The following is a 24235-nucleotide window of genomic DNA, read 5'->3' as shown; positions in this document are numbered from 1 at the left end:
ATTGCAGCCATGAAATTAAGACACTTGCTCCTTGGAAGAAAAGTTATGACCAACCTAGACAGCGTATTGAAAAGCAGAGACATTACATTGCTGACAAAGGTCCATATAGTCAAGGCTATGGTTTTCCCAGGAGTCATGTATGGATGTGAGAGTTGGACTATAAAGAAAGCTGAGTGCCGAAGAATTGATGCTTTTGAACTGTGGTGTTGGAGAAGACTCTTGAGAGTCCCTTGGACTGCAAGGAGATCCAACCAGTCCATCCTAAAGGAAATCAGTCCTGAATTTTCATTGGAAGAACTGATGCTGAAGCTGAAACTCCAATACTTTGGCCACCTGATGTGAAGAACTGACTTGTTGGAAAACACGCTGATGCTGGGAAAGATTGAAGGTGGAAGGAAGAGGGGACAACAGAGGATGAGATGACTGGACAGCATCACCAACTCGATGGAAATGAGTTTGAGTAAGCTCCCGGAGTTGGTGATGGACAGGGAGGCCTGGCGTGCTGCACTCCATGCAGTCATAAAGAGTCAGACATGACTGAGCAACTGAACTGAACTGAACCCAAAACTAGGAAGAAGCTAGGGTGGATTCTTTCCCAGGGCCTCCAGAGGGAGCATAATTCTGCCAACACCTTGATCTCAGACTTCTTAGCCTTCTGAACTGTGAGAATAAATCTGTACACTGTTTTAAGCCACCCAGTTCAAGATAGCTTCTTACCGCAGCCCCTGGAAACTAATACAGGGTAGAATGTGGAAAAAGCCCCAACTGGAATTACTGTGTGTCTTTTCTTGGGATGTGGAGGGGAGAGAAAGAAAAACAGAGGTAGATTTTCATCTTGAAATTCCTATCCAAGTACCCAGTTATGATCCAGGCCTGCTTACCTTAATCTCAGTTTCCAAATCTGATGGATAAGTAGGTGCCTGCGTTTCAATACCCCAGGGCGGGGGGCGGGGCCTCTTCCAACCACTTCACCAGGGGCAATTCCAGAGTCTAAATACCAGAGGAAACAGAGACACTCCTGGCATGTGAGGTATGACATGCGGAAGAAGGGTTAGCAAACAGGGTGAGTTTGATCACTCCCCTTTCCCTCCAACATCAAGAACACACATACTTCTAGTGGAGTCAGGCGCTGAGCTGAGCCCCATCTGGTGTTCCAGACAGTACTCCGATCTTCCCAAGCTTTATGTCTGAATACACTTGGGGGATATTTGATGGAGATCGTGGGAATGGAGAGCACTCCCTACTACAGTTTCCAGGTGCAGTTCAGTCGCTCAGTCGTGTCTGACTCTTTGAGACCCCACGGACTGCAGCACACCAGGCCTCCCCGTCCATCACCAACCCCAGGAGCTTACTCAAACTCGTGTCCATCGAGATCCAATGATCTCATCGTCTGTCAGCCCCTTCTCCTCCCACCTTCAATCTTTTCCAGCATCAGGGTCTTCTCCAATGAGTCAGTTCTTCGCATCAGATGGCCAAAGTATTGGAGTTTCAGCTTCAGCATCAGTCTCCAATGAATAATCAGGACTGATTTCCTTTAGGATGGACTGGTTGGATCTCCTTGCAGTCCAAGGGACTCTCAAGAGTCTTCTCCAACACCACAGTTCAAAAGCATCAATTCTTTGGCGCTCAGCTTTCTTTCTGGCCCGACTCTCAGGACCGCCACGAAGGCTTGCCTGCAAAGACAGGGGTGCCCGCAGAGTCTCCCACTTGGGGAGCCACGGAAGAGCAGCAGGCAGCGCCCCTTCGTGCGACACGGAGGACGCTATGGGATCCCCAGCCCGGAAGAGCACTTCCGGTTCTGCCACCGTCCTGCTGGACCCCCAGGGCCACGTGAGCGCCAAGTCACCTGCCAGGCACGGGCACCACCTCCCACCCGCTCCACCAGCACCCAAGTGTTCCAAGCGCCCGTCACCGCGCCTCCTCCGCCGCTGTCAACACAAACGCCCACACCCAGGAAGGAAGCAAAAAAAATAACCAGGCGTCTCAGAGCGATGCCTCATCCCCTTCCCCAGGGGAGCTAAGCGCCTCTCCCATCCCCGGAGGGCCTGAGACTCCAGAGAGCCGGGAGGAGGGGAGCAGAGGGGAGGGGAGGGGCGAAGACAAGGGGAGGGGCGCCGAGGAGGGGCGGGGCCGGGAGGAAGTGCCAGGTCCACGCCCAGAGCTTTGTCTGTGGCCTCTGAGGCAGAGACTCTTTAGAAGGGATAAAGTTGGAGGCTCTTCGAAATCAGTGAAGGCAGCCCTGTGTGTCCCTCTCCCAGGAGACCTAGGCTGACAGCTCCTGCCACCAGCAAGTTCCCAGGTGCCTCTAAAGCCCCCAAACTTGGAGGATGAGTCAGACAGCTTCTGCGTTCTGCCTCCAGGGCCCTCCCCGGCACAAGAGGAGTGTTTATTTCTTTCAGGCAGATATATCAGTGCTGAGCTGGAAAGAAGCCAAAAGCTGCCTTTCCATATAATCCAAGACCAGAACCAGCATCCTAAGGTAAAGAGTCTCCCTGCAATGCATGAGGCCTGGGTTCGATCCCTGGGTCAGGAAGACCTCCTGGAGAAGGGAATGGCTACCTACTCCAGTATTCTTGCCTGGAGAATCCCATGGACAGAGGAGCCTGGAGGGCTACAGTCCATGGAGTCACAAAGAGTCAGACATAACTGAGTGACTGACCCTGGCGTTGTGGGTTCAACTGTGCCTCCCAAAAGTATTCTGAAGTCTTAAGCCTCATGCCTGTGAATATGACTATCTGTCCTCTGAAGTGAAGTCGCTCAGTCATGTCCAACTCTTTGTGATCCCATGGACTATAGCCTACCAGGCTCCTCAGTCCATGGGATTCTCCAGGCAAGAATACTGGAGTGGGTTGCCATTTCCTTCTCCAGGGGATCTTCCCAACCCAGGGATCGAACCCAGGTATCCTGCATTGCAGGCAGATGCTTTATCGTCTGTCCTCTAGGGCTGTCATAATAAAGAACCATAGGCTATGGGGCTTAAACGGCATAAATTTATTTTCTCACAGTTCTGGAGGCTGGAGGTCTGAGATCCAGATGTCGGCAGGGCTGGTTTCCCCACGGCTTGTCGATGGCCATCTTCTCACCGTGTCCTCCTGTGTCCATGCATCTCTCATGTAAGTGTGTCCAAATCGCCTTTTCTCAGAAGGACACCAGTCAGACTGAATTAGGGCCCACCTAAGGCCCTCATTTTAACTTCATTACCTCGAACTCAGGTTCGATCCCTAGGTCGGGAAGATCCCCCGGATGAGAAACTGGCAACCCGCTCCAGTGTTCTTGCCTGGAGAATCTCGTGGATAGAGGAGGCTGGTGAGCTACAGTCCATGGGGTCGCAAAGAGTCAGACACGACTGAGGGACTGAGCACAGACACCTCTTTAAAGGCCCCGTCTCCAAGTACACTCACATTCTGTATTACTGCGTGGTAAGGCTTCAGCCGTTAAAGATGGAGGGCCTACACTGCAGGCAGATGCTTTACCAGCCGAGCTACCAGGGAAACCCAAAGATGGGGGACACACACACCCAATCCAGCCTGTAACAGTGACCTTACCTGTAAATCATTTACATTTTACAGCTGGGTCTCTGCAGTGGTAGTGAGCTAAGATGAGGACATACTGGAGGAGAGTGGGTTCCTAATCCAGCGTGACTGGGTCCTTCCAACAGAGGCGAAGTTTGGAGTGACGAACCGACAAGCCAAGGGACACCGAGGACTATCGGCAACTTTGCATCTAGGAGCAAGGAAGAGATTACCTAGACCCTTCAGCAGGAGCAAAGCCCTGCCAACACCTTGACTTTGAACCTGCAGCCTCCAGAACAGTGGGAAAATAAATCTCAGGGCTTTGGGGGCGGGGGGGGGGGGGCAGGGGGTGGTTCATGATGTTTTATTTAAAGCACAGAATTTTTCTCTTTTTTAATTATTAATTTATTTGTTTTTGGCTGCACTGGGTCATCGTGGCAGTGCCTGGGCTCTTCGTTGCTGGCTCGCGCTTTCTCTGGTTGCGGTGTGCGGGCCTCTCATTGCGGTGGCGTCTCTAGCCGCGGAGCAGCGTCTCTAGCCGCGGAGCATCGGCTCTACGGCACTCAGGCTTCAGTAGTTGCTGCTGACAGGCTTAGTTGCATGTGGAATGTGGCATGTGGGATCTTAGTGCCTCAACCAGGGATCAAACCTGTATTCCCTGCATTGGCAGGTGGATTCTTAACCACCAGACCACCAGGGACGTCCCCTAAATCTGAGTTCTTTGAAGTCACCCAGTCTGTGGTACTTTGTTAGGGCAATCATAGGAACTAAGCATAGGAGCCCCAGCTGGCACTGAAGGTTTAGACCTCTGAAGCCACTTAGCAATACCGAGAAAGCCTCAATTGAAATTATTAACTTTCTAAATCAACTAAAGCAAGTGAAAGTGAAGTCGCTCAGTCGTGTCTGACTCTTAGTGACCCCATGGACTGCAGCCCACCAGGCTCCTCCGTCCATGGGATTTTCCAGGCAAGAGTACTGGAGTGGACTGCCATTGCCTTCTCCGAAAAATCAACTAAACTTCAGTTCAAACAAACTATTAGCTTTAAGGGCTTTCCTGGTGGTGCTCGTGGTAAAGAACCCACCTGCTAAAGCATGAGACTTAAGAGACATGGGTTCAATCCCTAGGTCGAGAAGATCTCCTGGAGGAGGAAATGCAGGCCACTCCAGTATTCCTGCCTGGAGAATCCCATGGACAGAGGGGCCTGGTGGGCTACAGTCCATGGGGTCACACAGAGTCGAACACAATGAAGCAATTTAGCACGCATGCACACATTCACTTCAGTCAGTCACGTCCAACTCTTTGCGACCCCACGGACTGCAGCACGCCAGGCTTCCCTGTCCATCACCGACTTCTGGAACCTACTCAAACTCATGTCCATGGAGTCGGTGATGCCATCCAACCATCTCATCCTCTGGTGTTCCCTTCTCCTCCTGCCTTCAATCTTTCCCAGCATCATTGTCTTTTCCAACAAGTCAGTTCTTCGCATCAGGTGGCCAAAGTATTGGAGTTTCAGCTTCAGCTTCAGTCCTTCCAATGAATATTCAGGACTGATTTCCTTTAGGATCTCCTTGTACAAGTTAGCTTCAAATAAAATTCAAAAATTGATTTACAGTTCAGCAGAGTGACTGTCAGCACTGTCTCTATAGCCAGAATGCTTGAACTTAGATCCCTGCCCTGTCACTTACCAGGACTCAACCTTGGCCAAGTCATACCTTTGGGGCCTCAGTTTTCCTCATCTGTAGAAAGGCGATGATGGTGATGATATCATCTAGTTTGTACTATTATGAAAATCAAATCAGTCAATATTTATAAAGTATAATATGCCTGGTATAGACTCAAAGCTGTAAAAAGGTTTGATTGATCCTCACAAATAGTTAAGTCACCAAAACGTCTCTCAGTTATGTGTGACAGTCCTAAAACTCTTGGATCAGGCCTCCCGGACTCTGGACTGATCACATGCAACATCAAAATTCACCAAAGTTCCAGGAAGAGAAGAGCAAAATGGAAAAATTTAACACTAAAGAAAAGAAAAATTTCGAAAGTATTAAAACCCTAAACTTAACATCTGGTTGTTAGGACAAGGAGAAAATATTTTTAAGAAAATCTCATTTGAGAATCCATGCGAATGCAGCTGGGTTCGGTTAGGAATTCAGGTTGCGCAGCTCCTAATTTTTGGAGGTCGTCAGATGGACAAAACCAATAAAAAAAAAAAAAAAGAATCCATGAGAAACTGATGGGCAGTGCAAACCGACCGGCAGATATAGACACGAGACAGCGTGCTGGCAGGTGGACACGAAGAAGGACCGTGAGTTAGGGTCTAATGGTAAACCCAGCCCACCCAGGTATGCAACACAAAAAATGTCTCACACAGCACCAACTGTATCAGGTGGGCTGCACTGAAATTTTTTATTCTACTTCATTTCTTTAATGTTATCACAACTGTCTTAAATAAACCAACAAATACTCTATAACCCACCGTTGGGAAACCATAGCAACAACCCTCTGCAAGAGTCTTCCAGCGCTTTCTTTTCCCACACTATTTAACGTCAGGGACTAAATTCTGAGGAAGCCTCCCAGTGCCTTCTTTGCTTTTCCAAAGTCTAAGATAATCACAGAGAAAACATGAATGTTCTAGAACAAACTACATAAAAAACTGGACATTAAAGCAGAGTTTCAAGTGGGCTACAAGCTCTGTGCTAAAAAGTCAGAAAAGTTTATCGTTAACTTTTTTCAACATTATTCTTATGTCCTAGAGAGCGATTTATTGTAATAAACATTTATACACATGTACCATATATATGTTCCATACATACACGTGGGCTTCCCTGGTGGCTCAGCAGTAAAGAATCCACCTGCAATGCAGGAAACCCGGGTTCGATTCCTGGGTCGGGAAAATCCCCTGGAGGAGGGCATGGCAACCCACTCTAGCACTCTTGCCTAAAGAATCCCATAGACAGAGGAGCCTGGCAGGCTGCAGCCCATAGGGTCGCACAGAGTCGGACACAACTTCAGGAGCTAGGCGGCAGCAGCAGCATACATACACACGTACCAGGCACCAGACACTATTTTAAGCTCTTCACAAATAACTCATTTAATCTCTATGACTATCCTGTGAGATGGATGTGTATTATACCCATTTTACAGATGAGGAAACTAAGGCCTGAGATGTCACTTAACTTTGGACACGTGATTTCTTAGGGTCTTAGAGCTGGAATTCAAACCCAGGCAACCAACGTCCTCACTCTTCCCAGTGGGGAAGACCACGCAGTTCAGACTGCTCTCCTCATCAGTTTTCTCACCACTTCAGTTGCCCGAGTTCATCATTAAGCAGATTGCTTTTTGAGTTTCAATGCTACCATCTTGCAAAAGGCTAACTTGCTTTACTCATTTTTAATTGAAGATGGCATCACCAACTTAGGCTTCCCTGATGGCTCAGACAGTAAAGCGTCTGCCTGCAATGCAGGAGACCCAAGTTCGATCCCTGGGTCACGAAGATCCCCTGGAGAAGGAAATGGCCACCCACTCCAGTATTCTTGCCTGTAAAATCCCATAGACAGAGAAGCCTGGTAGGCTCACGGGATCGCAAAGAGTTGAACACGACGGCGCAGAGTCGGACACGACTGAAGCGCCTTAGCTGCAGTAGCAGCAGAGCGATTTCACATGGTCACCAACTCAACAGACATGAATTTGGGCAAACTCCCAAAGATAGTGAAGGACAGGGAAGCCTGGCATGCTGCCGTCCACGGGATCACAAACAGTCAGACACGACTCAGCAACTGAACAGCGAACAACAACAATTGAGATATAATTGAATACAACATTATTATATTAGTTTCAGGTGTATATCTTTAATTCCGTGTATGTGTATATTGCAAATGATCCCCACAATAAGTCTCATTAACATCCATCACCACCATGCAAACTCTGAATCACTACAGCTCAGCCACCAAGAGGGCAGGTGACCCACAAACTGTCACCCTCTCAGTACTAGTCATTCCTTCCATGTTTTTTAACAGTGGAATCAGACTGTCAAAATAAGCTCCTTAGAAACCCGGACACACCTGTCTTGGAAAAGTTAAATTCTGAATTTGTTTTAAAGGAGTCTGTCTCTTATACAGGGATCATGCCTGTTCGGTGCTATCTTTACATCAAACCAGATCTGTTTGTAAAAATGATGTTCCAGCACACTCCCCCAAAGGAGTGCAACAGAGGGACATTACTGGGGGGGGGGGGGGGGCGGGGAGGGTGTGGGGGGGAGGATGTGAATCCCCTTGTATCTCAAAAGCTTCTCTGACAGCCCCCTTCTTCCACCCCATCCCCCAATTCCTTCCACCTCATAATCAGAGAGCAGAAATGAAAAACCGACCCCCCCACCACTGTAGAATCAAAGATGTTTGCCCCCAAACATAATACAAACCCAGGTCTCAAGAAAGTAAAAACTGCTTTCAACCGAGAAGGCAATTATCCAACCAAACTGGTTGAACAAGAAAATTTGCAAATTCCAGGTTCTTGCTTCTGGGGTTCTAAAGGTGAGCTACCAATACACAGGGTCAGGAATGCAGAGGCTGAAAGTGTTACAAGGTAGAAAGAAAGTAAAAAGATTCCATCTTGATGCAACCACAGTCCTGGAATCCTCCAGGATGTGAAATGCAGAGCCCTTGACTGTAGGTCTCAGTGTGGTCCCCACCCCTGTGGCTGAGCTGCCCTCTCTGAAAGAAACAGGCCTCCTGGGGCCTGAAGCTGGCAAGGGGATGGGGTGGGGTGGAGAATCACAGAACAAAGCTGATTTTGTTCAAGTGGAAAACTTGTGTCCCAGGTCGGGAGAGATAGAAAGTGAGATACAGCCACATTATTTCTTGCTTCCAACCCTCATTATTCGTATCACACGTGTACCTGCAGAGCCTCCAAACCCATTTCAAGATACTGACACAGAAGTGGACGGAAGGACCTCGTCAGGTTCGCCAACAGGCACTTCGCTTTCTGCGGACATGACTGCACTTTTACAGAAACGTAAGATCCCTGTATCCTTGAACAAAAAAAAAAAGCCCCTTCAAGGGGTCTACGCTGGCTCCAAGGGCACAGGAATTTGTTTTCAGCCTTTGCATCTTTCTTCACGCTTCACCTACGGGCCACCCCTCCAAAATCATGACCTGGCTTTCCATTCCCTACCCTGCCACACACACCACGCTTCCCTGGAATGCCCCCTCTTCTTTTCTCCATCTAGGAAAATCCAACCCATCCTTTGAAGGCCAGCTGAAGCCCTTCCACCTCTTGGAAGCCCTTCTGACCTCCAAGCTGAGTTAGACAGTCTGTCATCCATGACTCCCATGCACAGTGGTTCTCAAAGTGTGGTCCCTGGATCAGCAGCATCAATATCAAAATTCTTGCCCTCCACCCCAGATCTGCTAAATCAGAATCTCTATCTCTGAGCCGGCAATCTGTGCTTTAACAAGGTCTCTTGTTAAATCAGGCTCTGATGCCCGTTCAACCTTGGCTTCCATTGCGGTAGATTACGATCAATGCTTTATTCCACCTCTACGCTCTTAGCTTAGGAGTTCCATCTGGCAAGCCCCCCAGAGCCCGGCATGCAATAAACACCTACTTGTTGAATTAACCTAAGGAACCGCTTCTAAAACCAGAAGAGACAGTGTGAAATCAGCAACTTTACAGGCTATCAAACCTCTGCCACTACATACATTCAGGCACATAATGCTAGCAACACCCATTCCTACAGAGTAAAACTGGAATTGGGTAACATCTCCATGAAACAAGTGATTTAAGAAAAATGAACATCGAGCTCCCAATCATAGCACGATCCAAGTTAAGATTCACTGAGCAGGTGAAAACGTATTCAGGAATGTTGGGAAAGACACAGCTTTGTGTCCCACGAGAGGTATTCACTGGCTCCACTGAACCGTCCCCATGGGTGCCAAAGGAAGGGAACTACTAATATCCAGGTGTGATTAACCCATATTTGACATCGTGTCCTCTTGTCTCATCAGAGCTATGGATCCCAAGCTCAACCCTGCAAAACTCAACATGCTATTGGTGCCGACACAACTTAAGTCCTCCATGACTGAAAAAGAAGAAGAAGAAGAAGAAGAAGAAGAAAAGATGGACAGGGCTTCCCTCATGGCTCAGTGATAAAGAATCTGCCTGCCAATGCAGGAGGCACGGGTTCAATCCCTGATCCAGGAAGATCCCACAAACCGTGGAGCAACTAAGCCCACGTGCCCCCCAACTACTGGGCCTGTGCTCTAGAGCCTGGGAGCTGCGACTACTGAGCGCACGTGCTGTAACTACTGAAGTCCGCCTGCCCTAAAGCCTGTGCTCCGCAACAAGAGGAGCCACTGCAATGGAAAGCCACACACCGCAACCAGAGAGTAGCCCCCGCTCGCCACAACCAGAGAAAAGTCCTGAGCAGCATGAAGACCCAGCCCAGCCAAAAACAAATTAATTTTTTTTTTAAAAAAAAGGGTTATTAGAATAAAACTGAATGAGAGACAGCACAGTGTAGCAGAAAATTATTGGAAATACAGTAAGCTATCAGGTACTGGGCTCCCGTCTTCTGCCAGGCACTACACCAGAGGCTGAAATAGTCACAGGATGGGGGTTAAGGCCACAACTGTTCCCTGACCCACCCTGTGATCTCAGATAATCCATGTAAGAAACTTGAAGACAGTCCCAATCACACAAAATCACTGGTGGAGAATACCGTTACTATTTTTGCTGATTGTGGAAGGCTAAAAAATGTCCCCTCAGACAGTCCCAAACTCTAATCCCCAAAATCTGTGAACATTACCTTACGTGTCAAGAGATATAGTTGAGGGTCTTAACCAAAATGCAGTCACGGTTATCCTAACAAAACGGAGATTCATAGGGAGATTCATAGCTACAAGAGGAGAGCATGCACAGAAGCAAAGATAGGAGTGATGAGGCCACAAGTCAAGGAATTCGGGCAGTCACCCGAAGCCGGGAGAAGTGGGGTACAGGCTCTCCCATAGACTCTTAGAGAAAGTGTGCCTGGGGCTACAATCTTGATTTTTACCCAGTGAGCCTGATTTTGGATTTCTGGCTCCCAGAACTGGGAGGGAGATTGGTGCTGTTTTAAACCACCAAATTTGTGGCTTAGGAAACTAATCCACTGATTAATCAGTTCATTTCCTTTTCCCCCACAACAGTGCATGTGGCAGATATTATCCCCATGTTATGGACGAGGAAACCTGGGCGCGGTGGTGTGGACCAGTCACAGGGACGGAGCAGGGCCAGCTGCAGACTCCATCAGTCTGATCTTCCCAGCATGTCTTCCACGTGAACTGACACGTGGGTTCCCTGGCCCTTAGGGACGGCCTGGGAAAGTCAACCCCAGAACACTGTCTCTCTAAAAAATGCTCTAAAGATTCCAAAGAAAAGACAAAAGGACATTTAGACCCATAAGAGAGAAGGGTGTGCTCACCACACAAACACTATTCTCTATTTAGAAATCAAGGCCATGCAATTAACCCATTCATTGAAGGGTCCGAGTTATGAGGTCATATACGTCACAGACAGGCTGTCCCCAAAAACTTACAGGCATCTGAATCGAAGGAAAAATTAAAACTTGTCCTAAGGGACTGGAATGCAAAAGTAGGAAGTCAAGAAACACCTGGAGTAACAGGCAAATTTGGCCTTGGAATACGGAATGAAGCAGGGCGAAGACTAATAGTTTTGCCAAGAAAATGACTGGTCATAACAAACACCCTCTTCCAACAACACAAGAGAAGACTCTATACATGGACATTACCAGATGGTCAACACTGAAATCAGATTGATTATATTCTTTGCAGCCAAAGATGGAGAAGCTCTATACACTCAGCAAAAACAAGACCAGGAGCTGACTGTGGCTCAGACCATGAACTCCTTATTGCCAAATTCAGACTTAAATTGAAGAAAGTAGGGAAAACCACTAGACCATTCAGGTATGACCTAAATCAAATCCCTTATGATTATACAGTGGAAGTGAGAAATAGATTTAAGGGCCTAGATCTGATAGATAGAGTGCCTGATGAACTATGGAATGAGGTCCGTGACATTGTACAAGAGACAGGGATCAAGACCATCCCCATAGAAAAGAAATGCAAAAAAGCAAAATGGCTGTCTGGGGAGGCCTTACAAATAGCTGTGAAAAGAAGAGAAGTGAAAAACAAAAGAGAAAAGGAAAGATATAAACATCTGAATGCAGAGTTCAGCAAGAAGAGATAAGAAAGCCTTCTTCAGCGATCAATGCAAAGAAATAGAGGAAAACAACAGAATGGGAAAGACTAGGGATCTCTTCAAGAAAATCAGAGATACCAAAGGAACATTTCATGCAAAGATGAGCTGGATAAAGGACAGAAATGGTATGGACCTAACAGAAGCAGAAGATATTAAGAAGAGATGGCAAGAATACACAGAAGAACTGTACAAAAAAGATCTTCACGACCCAGATAATCACGATGGTGTGATCACTGACCTAGAGCCAGACATCCTGGAATGTGAAGTCAAGTAGGCCTTAGAAAGCATCACTACGAACAAAGCTAGTGGAGGTGATGGAATTCCAGTTGAGCTATTCCAAATCCTGAAAGATGATGCTGTGAAAGTGCTGCACTCAATATGCCAGCAAATTCAGAAAACTCAGCAGTGGCCACAGGACTGGAAAAGGTCAGTTTTCATTCCAATCCCAAAGAAAGGCAATGCCAAAGAATGCTCACAGTACCGCACAATTGCACTCATCTCACACGCTAGTAAAGTAATGCTCAAAATTCTCCAAGCCAGGCTTCAGCAATATGTGAACCGTGAACTTCCTGATGTTCAAGCTGGTTTTAGAAAAGGCAGAGGAACCAGAGATCAAATTGCCAACATCCTCTGGATCATAGAAAAAGCAAGAGAGTTCCAGAAAAACATCTATTTCTGCTTTATTGACTATGCCAAAGCCTTTGACTGTGTGGATCACAATAAACTGTGGAAAATACTTCAAGAAATGGGAATACCAGACCACCTGATCTGCCTCTTGAGAAATTTGTATGCAGGTCAGGAAGCAACAGTTAGAACTGGACATGGAACAACAGACTGGTTCCAAATAGGAAAAGGAGTTCGTCAAGACTGTATATTGTCACCCTGTTTATTTAACTTATATGCAGAGTACATCATGAGAAATGCTGGACTGGAAGAAACACAAGCTGGAATCAAGATTACCAGGAGAAATATCAATAACCTCAGATATGCAGATGACACCACCCTTATGGCAGAAAGTGAAGAGGAACTCAAAAGCCTCTTGATGAAAGTGAAAGTGGAGAGTGAAAAAGTTGGCTTAAAGCTCAAGATTCAGAAAACGAAGATCATGGCATCCGGTCCCATCACTTCATGGGAAATAGATGGGGAAACAATGCAAACAGTGTCAGATTTTATTTTTCTGGGCTCCAAAATCACTACAGATGGTGACTACAGCCATGAAATTAAAAGATGCTTACTCCTTGGAAGGAAAGTTATGACCAACCTAGATAGCATATTCAAAAGCAGAGACATGACTTTGCCAACAAAGGTCCGTCTAGTCAAGGCTATGGTTTTTCCTGTGGTCATGTATGGATGTGAGAGTTGGACTGTGAAGAAGGCTGAGAGCCAAAGAATTGATGCTTTTGAACTGTGGTGTTGGAGAAGACTCTTGAGAGTACCTTGGACTGCAAGGAGATCCAACCAGTCCATTCTGAAGGAGATCAGCCCTGGGTGTTCTTTGGAGGGAATGATGCTAAAGCTGAAAGTCCAGTACTTTGGCCACCTCATGCGAAGAGCTGACTCATTGGAAAAGACTCTGATGCTGGGAGGGATTGGGGGCAGGAGGAGAAGGGGACGACAGAGGATGAGATGGCTGGATGGCATTACTGACTCGATGGACGTGAGTCTGAGTGAACTCCAGGAGTTGGTGATGGACAGGGAAGCCTGGCGTGCTGCGATTCATGAGGTCGCAAAGAGTCGGACACGACTGAGCGACTGATCTGATCTGAAGACTCCTTCCACTGCAAAATAAACCTCAGAGCCTTTACTTGGAATCCAGAAGAGCATTTACCACGTGCAGGGCCCCGTGGTCCTACTGACAGATAGCTGCTAACATCCCAGTCATCTTGGCTTTCCTAAGAAGAAGAGTTTGGGGTGGTGAAAATCATCACGAAATACAGCACTAACTGGGTGAGTGTGCACTTTTGCTGCAAGTCTAGACCTATTGATGATGACACTTGGTGGAAAATACGGAGTATTTCAAACACAGTTTTGCATAGACTATGATTACAGTCTGGAAAAAAAAAGAAAGAGAAACAAATGCCAAGGTAAACACTTGGAAGGATAAACACTAACAATAATATTGTCAAATAATAATAATATTGTAAACACTAACAACACATGAACATATGCTCAACAGCACTAATTGTTAGGGAAACGCACATCAAAATTACAATGAGATATCACTTCAAAAGTCAGACGCCTTGTGCGCTGCTGATGGGAATGTAAATTAGTGCAACCGTCATGGAAAACAATGTGGAGTTCCTCAAAAAATTAAACATAGAATTATCATGAATGATCCAGCAATTCAGTTCTGAGTCTCTATCTACTCAAAAGGACTGAAAGTAGGGACTCAGACAGATATGTGTACCTAATGTTTGTACCAGCATTATGCTTGCACAGGAGTCAAAATATGAAAACAAACTATCATCAGATGAATAGAAAAGAAAATGTGACGTGCACATACAGTGGAGTATTATTCAGCCCCGAAGGAAGGAAATGATGACACATGCTACAACACAGATGTCATCATGCTAAGTGAAAGCCAGTCACAAAAAGATACACGCTATCCAATTCCACTCACATGAAGTATCTAGAACAGTCAAGCTCGTACATACAGAAAATACAATGGTAGTTGCCGGGGACTAGGGGGAGGGAGAAATGGGGAGCTACGGTTTAAGGGGTATGGAGTTTCAGTTTGGGAAGATGAAAAAGTTTTAGAGATGGACGGTGGTGGCAGGTGCACGACAGTGTGAATGGAAAAGGTTAAAAATCGTTAACACGGTCAACGTTATATCATACAACACCAACTAAAAGAAGAAAGAAACACTAGCAAAAGCTGTTTAAGAATAATGAGTTTGGACTCCTCTGGTGGTCCAGTGGGTAAGAATCTGCCTGCCAATGCAGGAGGCACAGGTTCAAACCCTGGTCTGGGAAGATCCCACATGCTATGGAGCAACTAAGCCCACGGACCACAGCTACTGAAGCCTGCACCCTCTAGAGCGTGTGCGCCGCAAGAGAAGCCGCTGCAATGAGAGGCCCTGCGTGCGCAACAAAGACCCAGCCCAGCCAAAAGAAAAATAAGTAAAAAAATCAATTATTTTTTTAAAGATCAAGTCAAAAAAAGAATGAGTTTAATACATAACTATCACTTTGCTGTACACCTGAAACATTGGAAATCAAATATACTTCAACAAAAACAAAACACAGAATGATGAGTTTGTGGGTGAGGTTTTATTTTGCCTTTCTTTTGACTTCGACCTTTCATTCATGAAATTTTTCTTTAAAAAAAGGTATGCTGCTGCTGCTGCTAGGTCGCTTCAGTCGTGTCCGACTCTGTGCGACCCCATAGACGGCAGCCCACCAGGCTCCCCCGTCCCTGGGATTCTCCAGGCAAGAACACTGGAGTGGGTTGCCATTCCCTTCTCCAATGCGTGAAAGCGAAAAGTGAAAGTGAAGTCGCTCAGTCGTGTCTGACTCTTTGCAACCCCATGGACTGCAGCCTACCAGGCTCTTCCATCCGTGGGATTTTCCAGGCAAGAGTAAAAGGTATGTGTGGTATTAAATATCAAAAAAAGAAAAAAATGTGACCATCCTAGGGCAAGCCAACTCATTTCGGACCCACTGCTTCCGGGGGTTCGTGGAATTCCCATGGGAATAACCTTTCCCACTTCTAGAATATGAATGATCACAACGTGAAAATCCAAATCCCTATCCGTGTTTGTGAAAGCCGTTCCCTTCAGAGAGCTGAAGCGACAAAGCCAGCCAAAAGCACTTCCCAGCCTTCCAACTAGAGATTTATATCGCACATGGACATAAAGAAACATTATGTAACATAAGCTGTGGGGCAGGAGAGAGAACTCTGGTCTTGGAACCAGAAGATGAATTCAAGACCTGCTTCACCCACCAACTCCCTGCACTGGACCAATTAAAAAGTCCCCAGGCTCCTGCTGCCTTTTGCATGGGTGAAGGAACACCTGCTTCATAACGAGACAATAAATCCTGGAAAGGACCCACACCTTACTAATACCAGGGGTTTATACACAGCATGAGAGAGAGAACACAGCCCGCCACAGAGCAGGTGCTTAATAAACGATGCCTGCCTGCTTCCTCTCCTTCCCAAACTACACAAATGTACACCTCAAAGGGCTTCATGCCTGCTTATTCCTGAACTTCTTAGGAAGGAATAGACTACTAGATTGACTCCTAATTACCTCAAATCTGCCACCTTCTCTGAAAAAGAAACCCTCGTCCTAAAATTATTAATGAGGCTGGCTTTCTATTTTATGGTCAGATAACCATAAATAAGAGAAAGCTGGCAAAATACCAAGCTGGAAGTCTTAGTCTAAATTAGCCCCTTCCCCCACCCCCACAAAAAAAAAAAAAGTTTCTAGAGTTTTTCTTAAAGTTCGTATTCTGGAATTCCAGAAAACAGAAGGCTCCAGTACTCAGTTCTGTGTGACCTTGGGCAAATTACTTGCCCTCTCTGAGCCTCAGTTTGCACATCCCAAAGCATGATGCGAAACACACAGGGCAACTGAGCTTCTAAGAAGTAAAGGTGAGTAAGAACTCTAATTGTTAAGAAATTAATCATTTAACTCTAATTGTTAAGAAATTACTCATTTAACTCTAATTGTTAAGAAATTAATCAGTTTCACAATTGCTGTAATTCCCCCTCCATCTGTAAAACAAATTTTAAAATTTTAGCACATACTTGATCATTCCTAGATAGCATATTCAAAAGCAGAGACATTACTTTGCCAACAAAGGTTCGTCTAGTCAAGGCTATGGTTTTTCCTGTGGTCATGTATGGATGTGAGAGTTGGACTATAAAGAAAGCTGAGCGCCAAAGAATTGATGCTTTTGAACTGTGGTGTTGGAGAAGATTCTTGAGAGTCCCTTGGACTGCCAGGAGATCCAACCAGTCCATTCTGAAGGAGATCAACCTGGGATTTCTTTGGAAGGAATGATGCTAAAGCTGAAACTCCAGTACTTTGGCCACCTCATGCGAAGAGTTGACTCATTGGAAAAGACTCTGATGCTGGGAGGGATTGGAGGCAGGAGGAGAAGGGGACAGAGGATGAGATGGCTGGATGGCATCACTGACTCGATGGACGTGAGTCTGAGTGAACTCCGGGAGTTAGTGATGGACAGGGAGGCCTGGCGTGCTGCGATTCCCGGTCGCAAAGAGTCGGACACAACTGAGCGACTGAACTGAACTGAACTGATCATTTTCAGTAGACCATCACCATTCAGGGTTTATACAGCATTGTCCTGGCAGCCAACATCATGTTTCCGAACAGCAGTGACTCGTCTGCAAAGTAAGGGTTCCCTTTTCAACTTTTCTCACCCTACCAAAAGCACCAACCAAGGGAACTAAATCAAATAAAACATCTGTTATATTTATTTTCTTTCTACAAACATAATCAAACAACAGGACTACAGCACCAAGACATAAAAAAGGGCACCCTCAAACTTTTGTACGTGCAATTTTCACTAAGTATAGCTTAATGAACTGAATAGTTCATTAACTTTTGCAGAAAAAGTTCCAAATAGTGCAATTAAGAGACGTTTACAGGAACACAATGCATTTCTTCTCAACTAAGGACAAGTCACATGAACCACCCAGCTAAGACTCCTTTGAAAATGAGGGGGAAAGACCATTATTTCAGAGCAAGGGCATGAAGGACTCTGGGACAACCCTGGACACAATCCAAAGAGCTTCTAGGCTAACTGTGTGACTGTGGGCAAATCTCTGAACGTCTCTGTTCACCAATAAATCAGAGACAGTAATACATACCCAGCTTCCTATCCTGGCATCCTGATTCCCATTGCTCAGATGAAGAAACCTAAGACTCAGGGTCAAAGTCAATGCCATGGCAAGTCAATGCCAGAACGAGGACTCAAAAGTCAATTCTGTTTACTTCCACAGCCCAGTGCTCTTCCCTTGCTACATGGCAATGAGCGCCAAGATTTCTCTCCTTTTGCTGGTGATGGGTTTGATCCTGAGAGCTTTCCAATAAGAAAATGGATAATCCAGTGTGAAATCGTGAAATATAATCGGAGTTCATTCTCTGCCAAGATTAATAAGCAGTCTAAAATGCATTGAGCCCACACTCTGCCCAAGTGTTTTATACTCCATTTGATCCTGGAATGCCCCTTTAGGTAATTCATTAGAGCAAAAAACTTACACACCACTTAAGGTCCATATCTGGGAGGAGTCACTTACTCCCCCCAACAATCCTATTTTACAGATGAGCCAACTGAGGCAGAGTCAAGTGACCTGCCCCAAATCACACAGCTCGCAGTCATAAGGTGAATTCAAACCCAGGCAGCTTGGTCCCAGAGCTGTACTCTTAATCCCGACTTCTGACACCAGGGACTCATCACCACCCATCTTCCTGATGAAGACAGAATCTGAGGGGTGGGATGGTAAACAGCTCACCCAAGGGATCCTGGTTGGCCTGACCTCATCATCTGGTAACTCTGAACCTGGTCTGCCTGACCTCATCACCTGGGCCCTGACCACCAAGCTGAGCTTTTAGGCCCAGCTGGCAGAGATGACGCCCACGTGACACCACTGGGCCCAGGCAGGTGAGTTACCAAATAGGACCGGATCCGTGTTCTCGCAGCAACAGGCTGAAGGAGGAAGGATGGGAAGCCTGTGGTGGCAGAGCAGAGCAGGCAGCACAACCAAATGAGCTCAAAGGCCCAATCAGCCATTTCACTGACTCTGCTGAATGCACAGGGTATTGCAGAAACTTCTAGAACCTTCTAGACCAGCCGACGGTTAACTATTTTATCTGTGGTCGGGGGCTCTAAGAGCCGAGTTCATTTAGCAAAGTAAAGACCTTCTGAGCCTGTTAAGTCAACGGGAATAGAGAAAGAACTGCTCACTAGACCACCTGGCGAGGAAGTCCTCCAGGGAGGGCCCATGACTGCCCTTCCTTCTCAGACAATCCGAAGACGCTTCTCAGACAATCCAAGACGCTTCTCAGACCTCGAGGCCATAGGAGGGAATCCTTCCGGTGAGTCTGGGGGTCACAGAGCTCATTGTGTGCTTTACCTTCATAGCATCTCTGTGGGGATAGCAAAAGCTTCGTGGTCTCCGCGTTTCTTGATCTTGACCTTCCGTCAAGCCTTTAAGAATTTCCAAAGATGTCCAGGCCACCCGTTCAGGAGGAGACACCTGAGAATCAGGCTTCCAGCGCAGAGAATCCATTTGACACACTCCAGCTCAGGTAGAGTCATCCTGGAAGAAGCTCAGGCTACAAGCTCCCCCCAAGCAATACACACCCACCCCCCAAATTCCTCATACCTCCTGCCCTTGTTAACCCAGAAGTCTGGTGTCCCTGGCCTCACTTTCAACTGAGACTCCTCTTATACCCACTGGAATGCTCTCGTGCTGACGGAGGCATTTTCTAGAAAGCCAAGTTTTTGTAAAGGGAGGATGGGTATAACCTAAATTATAAGCCTCTTTCGGAAAGTTACCTGCCTCTCAACATTGGCAGGAAACTTATGCCATATTTACAATCTCTAGTGGAAAGTTTTAAAACTAAAGGGTCTTAATGACTCCTGGCAGAGGCAATTTAAAGCTACAGCTTATGATTTAAATAACAAACAGTTATTGAGAAACTACTAAGAGCAAGACAAGAGGAATAAAACATTCAACAGCACGGAGTGTACACATTGCTATATTTGAAAGAGATAACCAACAAAGACCTACTGTATAACACAGGAAACTCCGCTCAGTACTCTGCAGTAACCTAAATGGGAAAAAAATTTGAAAAATAGATATATGTATAACTGAATCATTTTGTTGTACACCTGAAACTAACACTTCATGGACTATGCTCCAATATAAAAGTTAAAAATTAAATTAAAAAATAAAAACAAAGAGCATGCAGATCTCCAGGCATTTCTGCCATTTCCCCCTTTACCCTGATGGATCTCAGAGCTGACTCGCCCAAACGTTAGTCATTGACTTCTGGGCAAGTGCTGACATTCCCAGACGGAAATCACTTTGTCAGTGACCTATCCCCACCCTGCCACTTATCACAAAACCTGAGGATACCAAAATGATCTCAGAGGTCACCAAGCCCAATCCCAAACTGAAATCTCCCGTCTCGCATCTCCCAGTCTCCACCCTCTTAAGCTCCTGGTGGTCCACACTCTCCCATTGCCCAAGTCTCTGACCAAACCCATCACAATCCTTCAGAAAGAAATTCTCCCCCAAGGAAATGTCTCCATTGCCTACACAAACAGAGTGGAAGCTCCTCTCTGTTCATTCAACAGCCAGGGGGGCCGTGGTTGATAGACACACGGCAAGACTAATCTAGCAGAGATGGGGAGCCCCAAACAGGGATGACTAAGCTTCCCAGCACACAAGGAACTCTGCGTTCAAACGGGTATACTGTTCCTTTTCTCCTTTGCCTTTAGCTTCTCTTCTTTTCTCAGCTATACAAATAGCTGAGGTTTCCTCAGACAACCTTTTTGCATTTCTTTTCCTTGGGGATGGTCTTCATCACTGCCTCCTGTACAATGTCAGGAACCTCTGTCCATAGTTCTTCGGGCATTCTGTCTATCAGATCTAATCCCTTGACTCTATTTGTCACTTCCACTGTATAATCGTAAAGGATTTGATTTAGGTCATACCTGAAAGGTTGAGTGGTTTTCCCTACTTTCTTCAATTTAAGTCTGAATTTGGCAATAAGGAGTTCATGATCTGAGCCACAGTCAGCTCCTGGTCTTGTTTTTGCTGATTGTATAGAGCTTCACCATCTTTGGCTGCAAAGAATATAATCAATCTGATTTCAGTATTGACCATCTGGTGATGTCCATGTGTAGAATCTTCTCTTGTGTTGTTGGAAGAGGGTGTTTGCTATGACCAGTGCATTCTCTTGGCAAAACTCTGTAAGGTTTTGCCCTGCTTCATTTTGTACTCCAAGGCCAAATTTGCCTGTTACTCCAGGTATCAACTGCTTCATGACCCCGATAACCACGATGGTATGATCACTCACCTAGAGCCAGACATCCTGGAATGTGAAGTCAAGTGGGCCTTAGGAAGCATCACTATGAACAAAGCTAATGGAGGTGATGGAATTCCAATTGAGCTATTTCAAATCCTCAAAGATGATGCTGTGAATGCCAGCAAATTTGGAAAACTCAGCAGTGGCCACAGAACTAGAAAAGGTCAGTTTTCACTCCAATCCCAAAGAAAGGCAATGCCAAAGAATACTCAAACTACCACACAATTACACTCATCTCACACACCAGTAAAGTAATGCTCAAAATTCTCCAAGCCAGGCTTCAACAGTACATGAACCGTGAACTTCCACATGTTCAAGCTGGACTTAGAAAAGGCAGAGGAACCAGAGGTCAAATTGCCAACATCTGCTGAATCACTGAAAAAGGAAGAGAGTTTCAGAAAAACATCTACTTCTGCTTTATTGACTATGCCAAAGCCCTTGACTGTGTGGATCACAACAAACTGTGGAAAATTCTTCAAGACATGGGAATACCAGACCACCTGACCTGCCTCCTGAGAAATCTCTATGCAGGTCAGGAAGCAACAGTTAGAACCAGACATGAACAACAGACTGGTTCCAAATCTGGAAAGGAGTACGTCAAGGCTATATATTGTCACCCTGCTTATTTAACTTATATGCAGAGTACATCATACGAAATGCTGGGCTAGATGAAGCACAAGCTGGAATCAAGATTGCCAGGAAAAATATTAATAACCTCAGATACACAGATGACATCACCCTTATGGCAGAAAGTAAAGAGGAACTGAAGAGCCTCTCGATGAAAGTGAAAAAAAGAGAGTGAAAAATCTGGCTTAAAACTCCACATTCAAAAAACTAAGATCATGGCATCTGGTCACATCACTTCATGGCAAATAGATGAGGAAACAGTGGAAACAGTGACAGACTTTTTTTTGGAGGGGGACTCCAAAATCACTGCAGATGGCGACTGCAGCCATGAAATTAAAAGACACTTACTCCTTGGAAGGAAAGTTATGAACAACCTAGACAGCATATTGAAAAGCAGAGACATTGCTGTGCCAACAAAGGTCCGTCTAGTCAAAGCTATGGTTTTTCCTGTAGTCATGTATGGATGTGAGAGTTGGACTATAAAGAAAGCTGAGAGCCAAAGAATTGATGCTTTTGAACTGTGGTGTTGGAGAAGATTCTTGAGAGTCCCTTGGACTACAAGGAGATCCAACCAGTCCATCCTAAAGGAAATCAGTCCTGGGTGTTCATTGGAAGGACTGAGGCTGAAGCTGCAACTCCAATACTTTGCCACCTGATGGTGAAGAACTGAGTCACTGCAAAAGAACCTGACGTTGGGCAAGACTGAAGGCGGGAGGAGAAGGAGACGACAGAGGATCAGATGGTTGGATGGCATCACCGACTCATGACATGAGTTTGGGTGGACTCCGGGAGTTGGTGATGGACAAGAAACCCTGGCGTGCTGCAGTCCATGGGGTCGCAGAGTCGAAACGGCTGAGCGACTGAACTGAGCACAAAAACGGGTGGATGAGGCCTCAGTATTTAGACACCAACAGTCTTTCATTCACAGAAATAGGTAACTAGGGACAGTAGGGACTGAAGGGGGAGGTGCAGTGGGCAATGATCAATAAAGATATTTTCTCCAGAGTTGGCAGGAATACCAATGTATTGGTATTCAATAAAAAAAGTTGGTATACAATTCTGTATATCAACTTTTAGTTAAGATATTTCTTCAGATAACATGTCAGTAAATTTCTGGGAATTTCCTGGTGGTCCAGTGGTTAAAGATTCCACACTTCCACTTCAGGGAGCATTGGTTCCATCTCTGGTCGGGGAACTAGAACCCCATAAGCCCCACAACTACACACACACACACACAGACACACAGAAAAGGTTATATTTATCATGTCATTTTGGGAAACAGGAAAAACATAAACTATGAAAACTAAACCCCTCTTTAACTCTTCAGCCAGGTATTTATTGAGTCCAATCATGGTGGAAAATAGTCTTGAACTCTGTTCTCGAAGGGTCCTCAGGATTAGAATTAGGGAGAGAAAACAAATGCACATAAAACAATTAGAAAACGATTATGGGCTAGCTGGAGTTCCAAGGGTAAGATTTCAGAAACTGAAGGAGTGTGGTTCAGTCACCAGTTCATTAGTACTTAGACTATAGCCAGAGTCAGGCAGAGGAGGAAGCTGTCAGCAAAACATTCCCTTCTTTATCTCACAGTGTATCTTCTCTATCAGCAAATGGATTTCCTTTCAGCCAGTCTAAGACCTTGTGGGTCAGGGCCACCTGCCCAGTTCAGGCCAGAAGGAAACAGAGGAAACAAATTAGGTCACCCATCCAACAATGCTCCTCTCCCCGGAAGAGTTCCTCTTCAAAAGGACAGAATAACAGGCATTGCAAAACCGCTCTGCGGACGTGTTTATAAACTCTACGCCTGTAGCCTCCAACCTTTCCTCCTGCAATTCCATGGAAAGCCTCTTTCAAGCCCCTTCCTTCTCCAGGGAGCACCCATGAGAGCCAGGGCAAGATGCTCTCAGAGGTCAGATTGGACCCTCTGCGGCCCGGCAGTTTCACACACCCCCATCATCATTTACTGGTCAGAATCTTTGCTTAAGTAAGGATCTGTCATTGCCTTCGTAAACCCCCAACAAACGTTTATTTACTCTAGCATGTCGGAAGGCAAGAAGATAATTTGGTGACAAAGCAACCATATCAGAAAACTCAACCTCCATCCTGTGTCATGCTGGGAAAGACTGAGGGCAGGAGGAGAAGGGGGAGACAGAGGAGGAGACGGGTGGATGGCATCATCAACTCAATGGACTTGAGTTTGAGCAAACTCTGGGAGATGGTGAAGGACAGGGAGGCCTGGTGTGCTGCAGTCCATGGGGTCACAAAGATTTCAGACACGACGCAGCGACTGAACAAGTCCTGTGTTAGCCCCACTGGGCCTGATGTCACCATTTCTCTCCCAGTTCTTGTCTAGGGTCAGTGCCATCTCCCAGGGCACCCTCAGCTGCTAGGGTCTCCTCTGAACTCCTAGTGAAGAGGTTCTGAAAATGATCTATACTTAGCTCAGGGACACTAAAGACTTTCGCAGCTGAAGTCCACTCCCAAGCAAAGGTCTCCATCTAGATCTCCTTAACCTTCTGGGGCCATTTTACAGATAAGAAATCTGAGGCTGAGAAATGAAACAACTTGGCCAAAATTGCACAGAGACGCGAACAGACATCTCACTTCCCAGATCACTGCTCCTTACCCTCGACACAATCCTGTTTTCCACCATAAGAGTGTGGTTTGGGGGGGCTTCCCTGGCAGTTAATATAATCTGAGCTTCCACTGCAGCGGGCTTGGGTTCAATCCCTGGTCGGAAAACTAAGATCCCACAATTTTTAAAAAATGAGTGCAGG

At 46.0% G+C, this 24235-nt stretch overlaps 1 protein-coding gene across 6 annotated transcripts in view; it reads right to left on the bottom strand.

The window, feature by feature from the left end:
* Positions 1-24235, bottom strand: part of TIAM1 (TIAM Rac1 associated GEF 1) — a 466993-nt gene that overhangs the window by 409692 nt on the left and 33066 nt on the right. The window contains exons 2-3 of one of the 6 annotated variants that reach the window (XM_070785816.1): positions 3546-3723; positions 882-990 (exon numbers count right to left, since the gene is read on the bottom strand). The exons of 4 other annotated variants lie outside the window; for them this stretch is intronic. The gene's annotated coding sequence lies outside the window, so the exon portion shown is untranslated. Of the gene's footprint in view, positions 1-881; positions 991-1413; positions 2055-3545; positions 3724-24235 lie in introns of those variants that run through there. One more of the 6 variants, XM_070785819.1, reaches the window with a different exon arrangement.

The sequence above is a fragment of the Bos indicus genome, chromosome 1, assembly GCF_029378745.1.
Source record: "Bos indicus isolate NIAB-ARS_2022 breed Sahiwal x Tharparkar chromosome 1, NIAB-ARS_B.indTharparkar_mat_pri_1.0, whole genome shotgun sequence".
Classification (NCBI taxonomy): Eukaryota; Metazoa; Chordata; class Mammalia; order Artiodactyla; family Bovidae; genus Bos; species Bos indicus.
This window is presented reverse-complemented; position numbering and strand designations above follow the sequence as displayed.